This window comes from Vicia villosa, unplaced genomic scaffold (assembly GCF_029867415.1).
Source record: "Vicia villosa cultivar HV-30 ecotype Madison, WI unplaced genomic scaffold, Vvil1.0 scaffold8, whole genome shotgun sequence".
Taxonomy (NCBI): Eukaryota; Viridiplantae; Streptophyta; class Magnoliopsida; order Fabales; family Fabaceae; genus Vicia; species Vicia villosa.
The window spans coordinates 535,867-549,528 of record NW_026706811.1 but is presented as its reverse complement, the minus strand read 5'-3'; the positions used below and the strand labels follow the sequence as shown (position 1 = coordinate 549,528).

Genomic DNA, 13,662 nt, shown 5'->3' with positions numbered 1-13,662 from the left:
GTTACCTAAGTGTACAAGCCGAAATCTTAATACAATCTGAGCAAGAGAGACCTATTGACTAAAATGCAACATATGTTAAGTCTTATTCATGAACAAAAACACATGTACTGGACCAAAAACATGAGCAATTCAAATATTGTTGCTAATATTTTTTGGACACATCCTAATTTGATGAAGTTGTTGAACATGTTTCATTTGGTGTTGATTTTGGATTGTACATTCAAAACGAACATAAAAGGGAGGAAAACTTCACATGAGAGTTGGAGAAGCTGAAAGAGTTGTTCGCTTCCGAGAAGGCATTGTCAAAGGTTTTGGTGATGGATCAGAAATTGACATTGATAAATTCCATGGAACCTATTGCTTATAAATACAATTTCATATTTGTCTATGATCCGTAACATCATTTTCTTTCCATTAGTGGTATTTCCATCCATAGTTGTGACAATCATTGGGTTAATGTGAAGTTGAAATCTGATTGTCCATTTTCTCCTATCATTAACTGATGGAGACAGAACTCTAATGAAGGTGCAAGAGTACAAGAAACAACATATGCGGGGACATATAGGCACTGGAAAGAAAAATTTAGGAAGTCAACATAATTTATTTTGTATTCATATTGTAGTACATTTTGCATTATAAGTATATATTTTATCGGGTTAATTGTTGTATTGTCGAAATGTTTTGTCAAAAATGTCAAAAACTTTAGGATTTTTCAAAAATCCCCAATGCCTACCGAACTTTTCAAATATTTCAAAATTTTGGTATGCACCAAATTTTTCAATATACGCGGTACGTAATATAGGTTAATACATGCACCAAAAATTTGAAAAAAATCGATTTTCTTCATACAATTAGGAATTGGATCACCTCCTGCTATAATTATTCTTCCATCTCTCCAGTTTACAATCTAACGGTTAAGAATTCATAAAGTTAAATTAATTAAAAAACAACTACTAAAGAAGAGAGAGAAAATAACATGATGGAAATTTATAGCGGGAATAGTAACGATACATCTTCTTAGCTTTTCAGTTTCATTTTTACTTTTAACTTTCCAAGTACATAATCATTATTCTAACAATTTGTCAAAAAAAAAATCATTATTCTAACAAAGAAAAGCTTCACAAAAAATGTCCAGAAACTTATCAAATAGCTTCATCATTTCATCAACGAAATTTCCAGAAATTTATTCTCCATACAAGGTTAGTTTTTTTAAATTTTGTTTTTTATTTCTAAGTTAATATTATGATAATATAATAACTTGTAAAACTATCATTGTCATGAACAAATTATAAATGTTTTATAGTTATAAGACATTTATTTACACTAAAATTACATGTTTATAAATTAATAATTTAGTTAGTCATTAAGTTATAGTTATATATATATATATATATATATATATATATATATATATATATATATATATATATATATATATATATATATATATATATATATATATATATATATATATATATATATATATATATATATATATATATATATATATTGTGTGTAGAAAATGGAAGATTGGAAACCAAAATTAAAAATGATTTTTGATAGCATTGAAGATGCTTGGAAGTTTTGGGTTAATTATGGCGGAAAGATTGGATTTGGGGTGAGGAAACAATATTCTCACAAGAACAAGAATGGTATAATTACTTCTTACAAGTTTGTTTGTTGTAAATAAGGTATACGAAAACCAGATAAACGAGATTAAAAAACGATCAATCCAAGGCCGGAGACTAGAACAAATTGTCAAACAAGGTTAGGAATTAAGAATATGGATGGTAAATTTATGGTCGTTGATTTTGTGGAAGAACATAATCACAATTTACATTTACAAGAAACAACTCGTATGTTGCCATCTCAAAGGAAAGCCTCTCAAGTTCAATGTCAACAGATTGATCTAGCCGATGACGCGGGATTACAACAAAGGAAGAATTCAATTTGTTGCTATTGTCGTAAGTTTGAGAGTTTCGGCATACTTTGTTGTCATTGTTTAAGACTGTTTACTCACATGGATGTCAAATCAGTTCCAGAACATTATATCTTAAAAAAGTGGACAAAGTTAGCTAGAAGTGAGACTTCACGTAATGTTGAGGTTAACTATGTGGTGGAAGATGTTGACTTATCCCTAGCTCAACGCTACAAGGAGATTTGTCCTCGCCTTATTAGGATAGCCACTGAAGCATGTAGAAACCCAGAAGCATTCAGTTTTCTTTGCAAAATCACTAATGAATTGGATAGACACATACTCAATTTCAAAACAATCTAATAATTAGTTCTCAAGTGAATGAGTTTATCGGTGGAGTTAAAGAGTCTACTAGAAACCATGATGATTTGACACAAACAAAGGGATTCAAAACGAGAGAAGGCAAAAGGAGTTCAAATAGTCAAAAAGGCTGGGTAGAGCGCCAACCTCCCAAAAGAAAGAAAAATATTGGCTCTAAAGTTTCACAAGTTCAGGTATTATTTAATTATTTATTTTAATTGTTGTCTTTTGTCAATTAAGTAAATTCATAATTTATATTCTTTTATGTCATGTAGCATAATAAGGGGTGTGATTCACAATTTCATGGAAAAGAAAAGGACAATTAAATAGGTGACTCACAAACACAAATTCAATATGAGGTTCCCAATACAAGTGCATCTGTTTGGCTCAATAACTCTTACAACATACCATCCATGGTAAGTAAATCTCAATTTGAGTATGTAAACTTGTCAAAAAGTATTTAGTAATTGAGTGATTTTATGTTTTGTGCAGGAAAATAATAACACAAGTCAATTTAGTACCATTAGTTTTACTAGATTATTGATGGTAAATTTTAACAATTTTACAAATTTTAATTTCTATCGAAGTGGTTTTTTTCATATCTATATTTAAATTATTAACTTATATCCTTTTAATTATAGGAAAATCTTCATGGAGATGCTTCAACATTGACCAATTCATAGAGAAGTGAAGAATTGCTTTCTATTGGTTTAATGAACTTCCTGGTAAATGTTGGTCTGTGTTTTATATCAGAAATGTGTTGGTATGTGTTTTATAATAGTAATGTTTCCTGCTACATGTGGTAGTGTATTATTTTGTGAAAGATTTTTTAGTTTGGGAAGAAATCATTCAGAATTAATGAATTTGTTATATTGTTTTTATTGACAATTCTTATATATGGAAGATGGGATTATGATTCTATCTTATTATAATAACTTTCTGCCAGTTTTACTAGTTGATAAAAAAAGATTAGGATAATTGTCTACCATTTTAATTTTAAATTATAAACCCTCTTTTTAAAAATTTGTGGCATGTTGATTTTCTACTGGTTTAACAAAGTTTCTGCTACATGATGGTTTGTGTGGTTCCATTCTTTTGTAATCAGCAGTAATATTTATAAATGTCCGACTCGAATAATGTAAATGAAAGAGAAAGAAATTTCATCTTTTTCTTTAAATCATGAGATTATGATTGTTATTATTACAATTTTCATCTAACTAATTTTCATAATTACCGGCGATGGCGGCTGTAAAATATCAATTTTGTAGCTACTGATGTAATATTTTGCTTATGAGAAGAGAAGAAAATAATTGATTCTAGGGTTAATACCTATTTTCACCCCTGCTATATGAGATTGGTTTGAAAAACCCCTACCCAAAAAAAGTTGCAAGAATTCCCCTAATGTTTGAAGATTCTCTTGTCTTAAACCTTGTAAAAAAATTGTTTTTAAAACCAACCTTGCTATTTGAAGATTTGGTCATTTTAAACCCTATAATTTTGTAGATTATGTCATTTTAAACCCTCTGGAATATGACGGGCAAGGTTGGTTTTAAAAATAACAATTTTACAAGGTTTAAAACGAGAGAATCTTCAATTATTAGGGGAATTCTTGCAACTTTTTTTTGGCTGAGGGATTTTTCAAACCAACCTCATATGGAAGGGGTGAAAATAGGGATTAACCCTTGATTCTAAAACAGTTTTGAAATAAAAAATATGTATATATATAGCAGTTTCTCTCTCTTCTAACTTCCTGTGATAAATCGTTTTGTCTCTCTTCTAATTGTTTTTTCTTTTCTTTTAATGTTTAACCATGAGATTAATCAAATGGTTTAAAATTGTACTGGAGGAAAAGCAGGAGAGATAAGGCAGGAAAGGATCTTATTCCATACAATTATCATAAAACAATGCATTTTTATCGAAAATTTTAAATGCTTTTAGTATTTCTTCAAATAATCTAAAAGAATCCAGTATTTTTTTTAAATCCGATATTTCTTCATATAAACTCCAAAAATTTGGTACTATATTGAAAAATTGAGTAGTTGATGGTACTTTTTAAAAAACTAAAAGTATTATATCAGAGCATCACGGTAAAAACATTGCTCATGTGGGGCACCAAGTTAAAGTATCGGGATGACAAGATAAATTCTGGGAATTTCTTATTCCATCCTATGTTTTTCCAGCGCACCATGCAAAATTCCAAAAATGCCCATAAAAACCAGAAATATATTTCCTGTTCGCACCATGTTAGACATGAATGTTGGAAGAGTTGGTTATTAATCGGAAATATAACTACGGTTTAGAACCGTAAATATATTTTCGGTTCATGGAACAACTAAAAGACGCGTTGCCTCTTCCTCTCCCATTACAGTTTCAAAAACAAAAAACACAAAAACTCTCTCAATTTCATTTTCACTAAATCAACCATATTTACAACCCAAGTTGTTATAAATCATCAAGCACCAGTCTCTCAAGCATCCAACCACAATTAATCAAGGAAAATCAACCATAATCAATCAAGTAAGTTGTTTTTGAACTTTTTAGAGTTTATATAAAATCCACTCAAATATGTGTTTTAGGTTAGAAATTGGGATTTTGTAGTTTGTTATCAATATTATGAATCATTAGAAAGGTGTTGGCAATGTTATTTTCATGATCACTGACATTTTTTTTAGCTCATTTGGGGAAGCCATTAACGTTCTTCTGTAATCGCAGCAGGAACCGAAAATGCATTTACGATTTTAGGAAGAACAAAACCGCAAATGTATTTTCGGATTTTGTTTGTATGTGTTTTCATCTTTGTTTTGAACACTGGTCTTTAAGTTAACATTTTTTCGTACTTCTACAGGAGTGATGACTAACTAAGCATATCAATTGAGGAATAACAGGGTTGCATAACATGCTTCTATGCAGAGAGAAAGGAGTCAGGAAACCCAACCTCCTCTGCCTCTGACAAGTCATACCAGGAACACCTCCTACAGCTTCAGCCCCCGGTGTTCTTGCTTCTAATCCTACTACGTCATCATCCTGCAGCAAGCGGGATTCTCCAGTTCATTCGTCTCCACCCCCGTCCTTCCGCAGACGCACTTATCCACTGAGTGCATTTGAGGCGGGAGAGACGTCTGGTTGTCAAGAGACACTAGAGGCCCAACCATAACCTCCATTACAACCTCAATCTCAAACAACACCTGAGGTGGATTCTCAGTCATCCCAGGCACCTGAGACGACTCATGAGGCGGCACCTAAGGCTGCACCTGCGACGCCTCAGGATTTTGGAGGAAGACCATCTGATTTATCCCTTCTTCCTCTTTACCCTGATCATGTTTTTAGATATATATGGGGACAAACATGTATGAATTTTGAATTTTGATTTCTATTACATTTTTGTTATGAATTTTGAATTTTGGTTTGTTGATTAAATTCGTCAAAATATTTATGCAAGAACGTGATAGACTCGCGAAAGATCAGTGGACTCGTAATCCTTGTTAAGCCATGGTTTGATGAGATTTTACAACTTAAAGGGTTTAAAGATTTGGCCCAGTCTGGATATAATGTGGTCAAATGGGGTATGATTAACGCTTTCGTTAAGAGGTGGCACCATGAGACATCATCGTTTCATCTACCACATGGTGAGATGATGATGACACTCGACGACGTCGCATGTTTGGTGCATCTTCCAATTAGAGTGACATTCTTGGATCATGAGAGGATTGATAAAGAGGAGGCGTTGAATATGTTAGTTAAGATTGTAACACCCCTTTTCTAACCCCAAATATATCATACAATCAAACAGAGTAAGCATGCATAAAGGAAAAAGGGCGCCACATGTTGATTTTCACAAAATGAAAATCCCGAAATAACATACATACAACATCCATAATACGCAAAGATCATATTGTAACACAAATGTAATCTCATGTTCTCATACCTTATGCATAAACGCTTGTGGAAAACAATTTGAGTTGCTATTAAAGATTTCAATGAATATATCCCATACTACATTCATCTACCAAATTCAAATAACATTAATATCTTTGTTACTTAAAAATCACAATTCTAGGCTACAACGGCCTTTAAATCAACATATCCAAATGTTATCACATACATCCAATATTCAACGAAACATAGAAAATAGCAATATTCAAACATGAACATAAGTCTAAGAAAAACCCCCAAGTTTTACATGATCAGAGCATATGACTCACTACCTAATCAAAACGAAATCTCGGAGCTCTCCGGCTAAGCCACGAATCAAGCAACTACTCTTCTGAACCTGTACGTTACCAACCAAGGGTAACATTCAAACAGAAGGGTGAGAATTCAAATTCTCAATAGAAAATATAATAATGGGAAATGCAACATAAGTAAGCATACATTTCACAATTCTTTACTCTTCTCAAAACATGCATTTATCTCCAATATAAAGTTAACATGTTCAATACAATTAAGCATCAGAATCAAATTCGCAACCTCATATATTGACGATTTACATATATACACATATATCACTCATATATATATATATATATATATATATATATATATATATATATATATTTCACATTTCACATCAAATATGTATTTAATCACATATATCTCATTCCCATCACACTCTCTAATTCATATCAAATGAGTCATCATTCCACATATATGCATATCAATCGAATTCACATCCACACATTCATACGACATAATCACACATAACAACATTTTACACCGACACGTGCGACTCAAGTGTGACTATATGCGATATGCATGTGGATCCCTCTGTTATCATTTCCGGTCATGTCGATTGTCATTCTCTCTAGACTAGATAACCACCTCAAAGCCTCATACTCGTTAAGCTTTCAAACTCCATACTCGTTAGGTTTGGGACAAGTAAATAACCTTCGTGAGATTACCCAACATTGCCACTTTCAAAGACTCATGCTTGTGTACGTGTGCAACAAAACAAGACTCATGCATTTAAGACGATCCCTCTATCTCTTAAACTACACAATCACATCTTTCCAACTTTGCACATCATTACACAACATGACATTCCACCAATTATCAAACATCAATTAGCATTTAGCAATCAATCACCTAATTCATGGTTATCATATCACATAATGCATCCATGAATATTGATCATGCACAATTCATCCATAACATACACATATAGGTAAATGTTATTCCCAATTATCATCATAATTAATCAAACAAGTGCCAATCCATTCTATTCTATCATATAGACAATTATTTAAGCTTCAATATGCTTCAAACGACACCTAAAAAGGAGTTACGGATCAAAAGTTATGGTCTTTACAAAATCTGCTCGAAATTGAACCCCTAGGTCGACGCATACATCTCTCAGGTCGACGCAAACTCCTTCAGGTCGACGTAAACTGAAGGAAAATAGATTTTTGACTTTCTGGGTTGTTTAGGTCGACGCAGCTTCTGCATAGGTGGACCCAGGCCGCGTGAAAACTCAGAGTTCACCATTTTTCTTCCCTAATTCCCTCATACAACACCCATTAACCTATACACAATCCATACATCAATTGAAAGCAAATTTAGCACACATATAAGGTTCCTAAACATGTTCATAACCATGGGCCATCCATACAACACATTGAACATGAACAAATCAAAAAAATCCAATTGATCTCACATAAACCCTAACATTTTCTAAATTCATGAAATGGAAGAATAGAAAGCATACACAACATTACCCAATCTGTAATACGGTGAACTGACTTTTATTCGAAATGTCGCGGTAAGCAAGAGTCGCCACCGACTTTTATTTTATCCAATTTTAGGAAAGGCTAAAAGAACAGGAAAAGACCTTTCAAAAAGATTTTGAGTTCGGGGGGTAAGTTATACAAAGGGAAGGTGTAAGGCACCCTTTGCATCCATGGTTATCCACGGGCTCTTAATTGCTTAGCTCACTTTGTTTTCAAAATGTTTGATTTGTTTGAAAAGATTTTGAATAAGAAAAGATTTCGAAGAAGAACTTTAGCTTGTAAATAAGCGTAGTCTTTTTGAATTTTGATTTTGAAAAGAGGTGTGAAAAGTAATTTGAATTTTAGAGCAAGCAATTAGTAGCAACTACCCTAAGTTAGAAAAATCGTTCTTTTAGTCTTTCGGGCGAAAGGGTCTATCCATACCATAAGAGGGCAGGAAGTCTTTCAATTGGATGTTGAAGGGTCATCGAGAAAAGTATCGTTCGCCATAAGACTGTCCCTGCCATAAAGAGGGCAGGTAGTCTAAGGGAAGGATATAATAGTCATTTAACCTTTAGGCATCATGCGAGGATACCTTAGCAATTGGGACAATTATTCTTTATAAGGCAACATCGAGGGAGTTTCAATAACTTTGAAGGCAACAGGCAACATTGCTTTAGGTATCCTCGGAATCGAGGGACTTGACTATTTAGTATACTTAGAGGCAACAAGGCAACAATATAAGGCAACAGGCAACAAGAAGGGTTACCCTAAAGGTGTGTGGGTGCAACAATCACGTGGTTAACTTCGATGACATTTATCTTGTAATTAGGTGATCTATGTTCAATTCATGGTTATCACTCCCTAAATTACTAACCACGCAATTAAAATAAAATAAAGGCCGAAATAAAATTTCCTACGCTATTACAATAAACACCTGCGGGGATGGGGGAATCTAAAAGGCGGAAAAAAAAGAGGGATCAACAATTAGTTTTAAACATCCTTGGACGCTTTGATCTTCCTCGAACCCGATCAACTCGACTCTGAAGATTAAAAAAAGAAAAAATAATAGGGGTGAGCGCATTACAAATTCATTGGTAATTGGAACAAACCCTATTTTAATCAAAAGGCAAAAAAATAAAAATTAAATAAAAACAAGGATTAGGACTTAGCTTTTCAATTTGTATGGCGCGTGGCTGAAACATCTTTGATTAACCCTGAAAATTGGGCATAAAGAAGAAAAATGCGTTAGTGTATTAAAAGATCAACAATAAGGGTTAGCAAGACAATTAGTGTTTTTTTTATGGTGATAAATTATAAATCTTGAGGGGTAATGAACAAACCTAAAGATACAGTGATTAGTGCTCATGATAAAATCAGGGTTTAAGGCATAAAAATATTTAATTAGCCCCAAAATTAAATTATTACCTAAAATAATTTTTAACTAAAAAACGCTAACTTAATTATTATTGTAAAAGAAATTTTTATGAGAAAAGTCGGGTTTTTCGACTAAATAGTTATCAAAAGATAATATTATTTTATTAGTAAAAAAACAAATTTTAGAGAGAGAGAGAGAGAAAAAAAAGAAATTAATTAAAGAATTAAAGAAAAGAAATAATTTTTAAATGGAATTTAAAAAAGAAAAGAAAAAGAATTAATTGAGACTTAGCTCGGGATCATATGAGATGCGCTCCTGAGGGAGCATGGTGGGCACACATCATCTGGGCGCAAGATCTGGCATGACGGAGATCCAATGGTTGATCGCAGAGGGTGCGTCCTGGACTTGTGTGGCTTGGACGTATTGGATCTGCAGAAAAACTTTGCAAGAAATAAAACGTCTTTGGTAGGAATCGACCCCAAGGCGCCTCTGTTACCAATCCATTCACGTTGCCCTCTGTGCTACATTTACTAGCTGTTTATAATTCCAACATCAATTAATAAGAAGAAAGCGTGAATTATATGGAAGAATTAAAACAAAGTCAAACTGGGGGCCCCTGATTCTTGTACGAGCCAATGAGCGCGGGAGAGAGGAACGAGCGAGATTGACTGGCAAATTAGCTTGCTTGGAAAGGCCACGCGTTTTTTGACCAAACCCTGGAGGTTTCAACCGCCGCCGGCGACGGCACTTTCATCTTCTCCGGCGAGACTTTTTACCAAACCTGCAAAATTACAGAATAAATGCACAAAGGATACCCTACCCCCATAAATGGACCCTTACGATCACGATGGTGGGGTTGTTTTCGCCTAAAAAAACCTGTATGCGACGGTTCGACGAAAATAGAACCTTGTGCTTTAACAATGGCACCTTGAGATTCCGACCCCCTCACGCGCATGTACCACGTCTATTCTCGTTTAAATAGAATCCTGAACATGCCTGCACATACCACGTTAGTCAACAATGAATAATCAGAGAGATTCGAAACTTACAAACTTAACAACGATAGTGAGTCCGAGGGAGCTTGCTTTGGGCACGTCTTTGCTTGTCTAATGACTCCAATCCACTACTGGGATGCTCAGTAGGATGGGAAGATCCTTGGAATTGGACAAAAACTGCCGAAGGATTATTTTTGATCGTGCCCTTATTTTCTTGAAATTTTGTCACTTGGAAACCCTTGGCTTTGTCTCCAATTTCTCCTCCTCTGTAAAGCTGAGAATGTTGTGTTTTTATATGTGATGAATTAGGGTTGGATATATGGACACAAATCATGTGATTGATGAGAGAAAGTTGAGAAAATATTTGAATGGGATTTGCACCAAATCTTGCTATTTTGGGTGCTTCTCTAATTCTTCAATATTTTCCACGTATTCTTGGAACTTGCATGATGATTTGAATCTGAATAATAATTGAGATTATTCCATATCATCTTCTATTATTTAAATTTTGATTTTATTTGATTTAGTTTGATTTAATTTGAATAAAATCAAAGATAAATGAAATAATATCATAAAATAAATAATATTTGGACCTTGGGCCTCCTATAATCTTAAAATTTCGTGGGTAATCCAAACGTCATGGCCCATTAGTCAAAAATATGAAATTTGTCAATTAAAGCTTCATGCATTTCTCAAATTTTGCCCAACTTCGACAAGGCATATCTCCCTCATTATTTATCATATGATGATGTTCTAGGACTTTTTGGAAAGCCCAAGATGTCCTCTAAAAGCTACTTTGGAACATATTTTTCATTTGGAGAATTTATCTTGATGATATCACTCTTGACAAAAAACAGCTTTTTGCGATCTTCTAGAAGGACCTGTAATGTTTTGGTTCATATCTCTTATGCGGAAGCATTTCTCAACCTTGGGCCCAACATCAAAGTTGTAGAGAATCAAATTTCCTTGAGAATGAGCTTTGGTTGAGGAATTTCTGAGAAAGTATGAGAGTTATGGCTGGTCAAAGTTCGGTTGACTTTTACCTATAAACCCTAATTTAGCAACCTATAAATCCCTTCTCCTTCTCTTCTATGTTCCTCTTCTCTTCTTTCTATCTTTTTCCTCTTTTCTTTCTATTTAGGTTATGACATAGAGTTCTCTCTTAACTCCCATTATTTCATTGGGCTTAACCCACCCAATAATCTTTCTCACTCAACTAAACCCATTTAACTAATTTCTAATAAAATTCTACTATTTATTAATTAGCTAAATAACATATTACCACCCAATTAAATAATTATCACTCAAACAATAATTAAATAAAACACACAAACAATTATCAAATATCAAATAATCCTAATTAATTAAATCTAATAAAAATAGGGTGTTACAAAGATGTTGTGAGTAACCCCTTAGAGTGCCCTGGGAAAGATTGATAAAACCCGTGGTTTGGGTCAGGTGTTCACGAATGAGATAAGGCGTGCACGAGAGGCTGATGGTGATCCCGAGAAGGTTACCATTTACAAGAGGTTTTCTATGAGATCATACCTTTTGTATCTTGTTGGCACACGAATTTTTATGGACACTAGTGCCACTTACACTGATATCATGTACTTGCGATATTTTAATGATTTTATGAAAATCCACCAGTGGAACTGGGGGACTGTTCGCATGGTTTACTTGTATACAAAGTTGGATGAAGGAATTAGGTGGACGGCGAAGCAGATGACCGACAACATGTCACTCATCACGATATAACTTCTTTGTCTTTGTGGCATTTGTTAATTATTTTGATTCCGGAACTAACTATTTAATTTTTGTAGATACTTTAACACCCCATTTTACCCGACGAATATTATTAAAATTATAGTTACAAAATTTCAACAAATAAATAGGATGCTACATTTACTTCTCAAAACAACGACACTTAATCGCATGTAAAACAGATACATAACATCTAAATTCGAATGAACCGATAACAACATAATTTAGTATTTAAAATTAAAACAACTTTTTAATTAAGCAGCGGAATCACAAACTTCAACTCAAATGACATAACGTCTTTGTCCAACTGAAAACAACTTCAAAACAATAAGTACTTAATAAAATCAACTTAAAATTCAGCAACTGAAGTAATAACAACAATAAAGCAACAAGCGTTCATCCCCTTGAGTGTTACGTATCAGAGCAACGACAGCGACTCGAACTAATGAAGGTATACAACATTCATTTTGGATTACCTGCACGTTACCAACATAGGAGTAACATTCAAACAGAAGGGGTGAGATATCGAACAATATAATCGAATGTATGATAAATATTATATTAGAATCAGTTCGTACAAAATCACCGCTTCACAACTAATTAACAACATTTATCACAATAATATCGTCAACACAATATAACAATTAATTCGTCATCACAACATTTCAACATAAAAGTGCAACAAGGAAATGCGACTCGTTACAATGCACATGCATGTGGTACCAACAGAGCATAAGCCCCTAACTTATTATTGCCAATTAATAGAGACATCAACAAGGCATAAGCCTCCAACTTTAAACTTGTACCAATTCAAGCCAATTTACAGAGCATAAGCTCCCAACTTTTATGCTATGTATGCGATAACATTATGAATGCAACAATAATAATGACAACAATTCAACACTGTCATAAGCCTACGACTTGGTTTTGCCAATCAATAGAGGCAACACAACAAAATTCATCACCACCTGCAATTCATACTAATAATGGTATTGTTCTACTGTCAGCTAGCTTCCACTAATTTTCTGTTATTTACTTACAAATCTTCACTATCTAGAGGCTAGCGCCTCTCTTCCTTGCTTCAATGAGAGGCAGGCGCCTCTTACTACCTACCAGTGAGGCATGCGTCTCTCTATTCTCCCACATGAGGAGGCAAGCGCCTCTTTCCATATTCAAAGAGATGTAGGCGCCTCTCATCCTCCTTCTCCCTTGAGGCAAACGCCTCTCACACACAAATTCCCCGGTTCATATGTTTTTCTAAATTTTCTTTTTCAGTTAAACCCATATCCTCCTTCGATTTACCAATTTCTCACTCGATCATCACTCTCAGACCGAAACAACACATAATCACCGTAACAACAGTAGGTCACTATATAACCATGCGTTATTTTCCACAGCCAAATTCATCAATTGTATAATGCTATAATATCAGAAAATTATAACAGTTATAACACTAATTCCAGAAATAACAACTCATAACATCATAACAATCAGATAGGCGAAACAACAGAGATTCAATATATTCCGCAACCACAATATACACAACAA

The 13,662-nt window shown here is 33.8% G+C and overlaps 1 pseudogene; it reads left to right on the top strand.

The window, feature by feature from the left end:
• Positions 1–1,783: 1,783 nt before the first annotated feature.
• Positions 1,784–2,958, top strand: LOC131643226 (protein FAR-RED IMPAIRED RESPONSE 1-like; annotated as a pseudogene).
• The last annotated feature ends 10,704 nt before the right edge of the window (positions 2,959–13,662 follow it).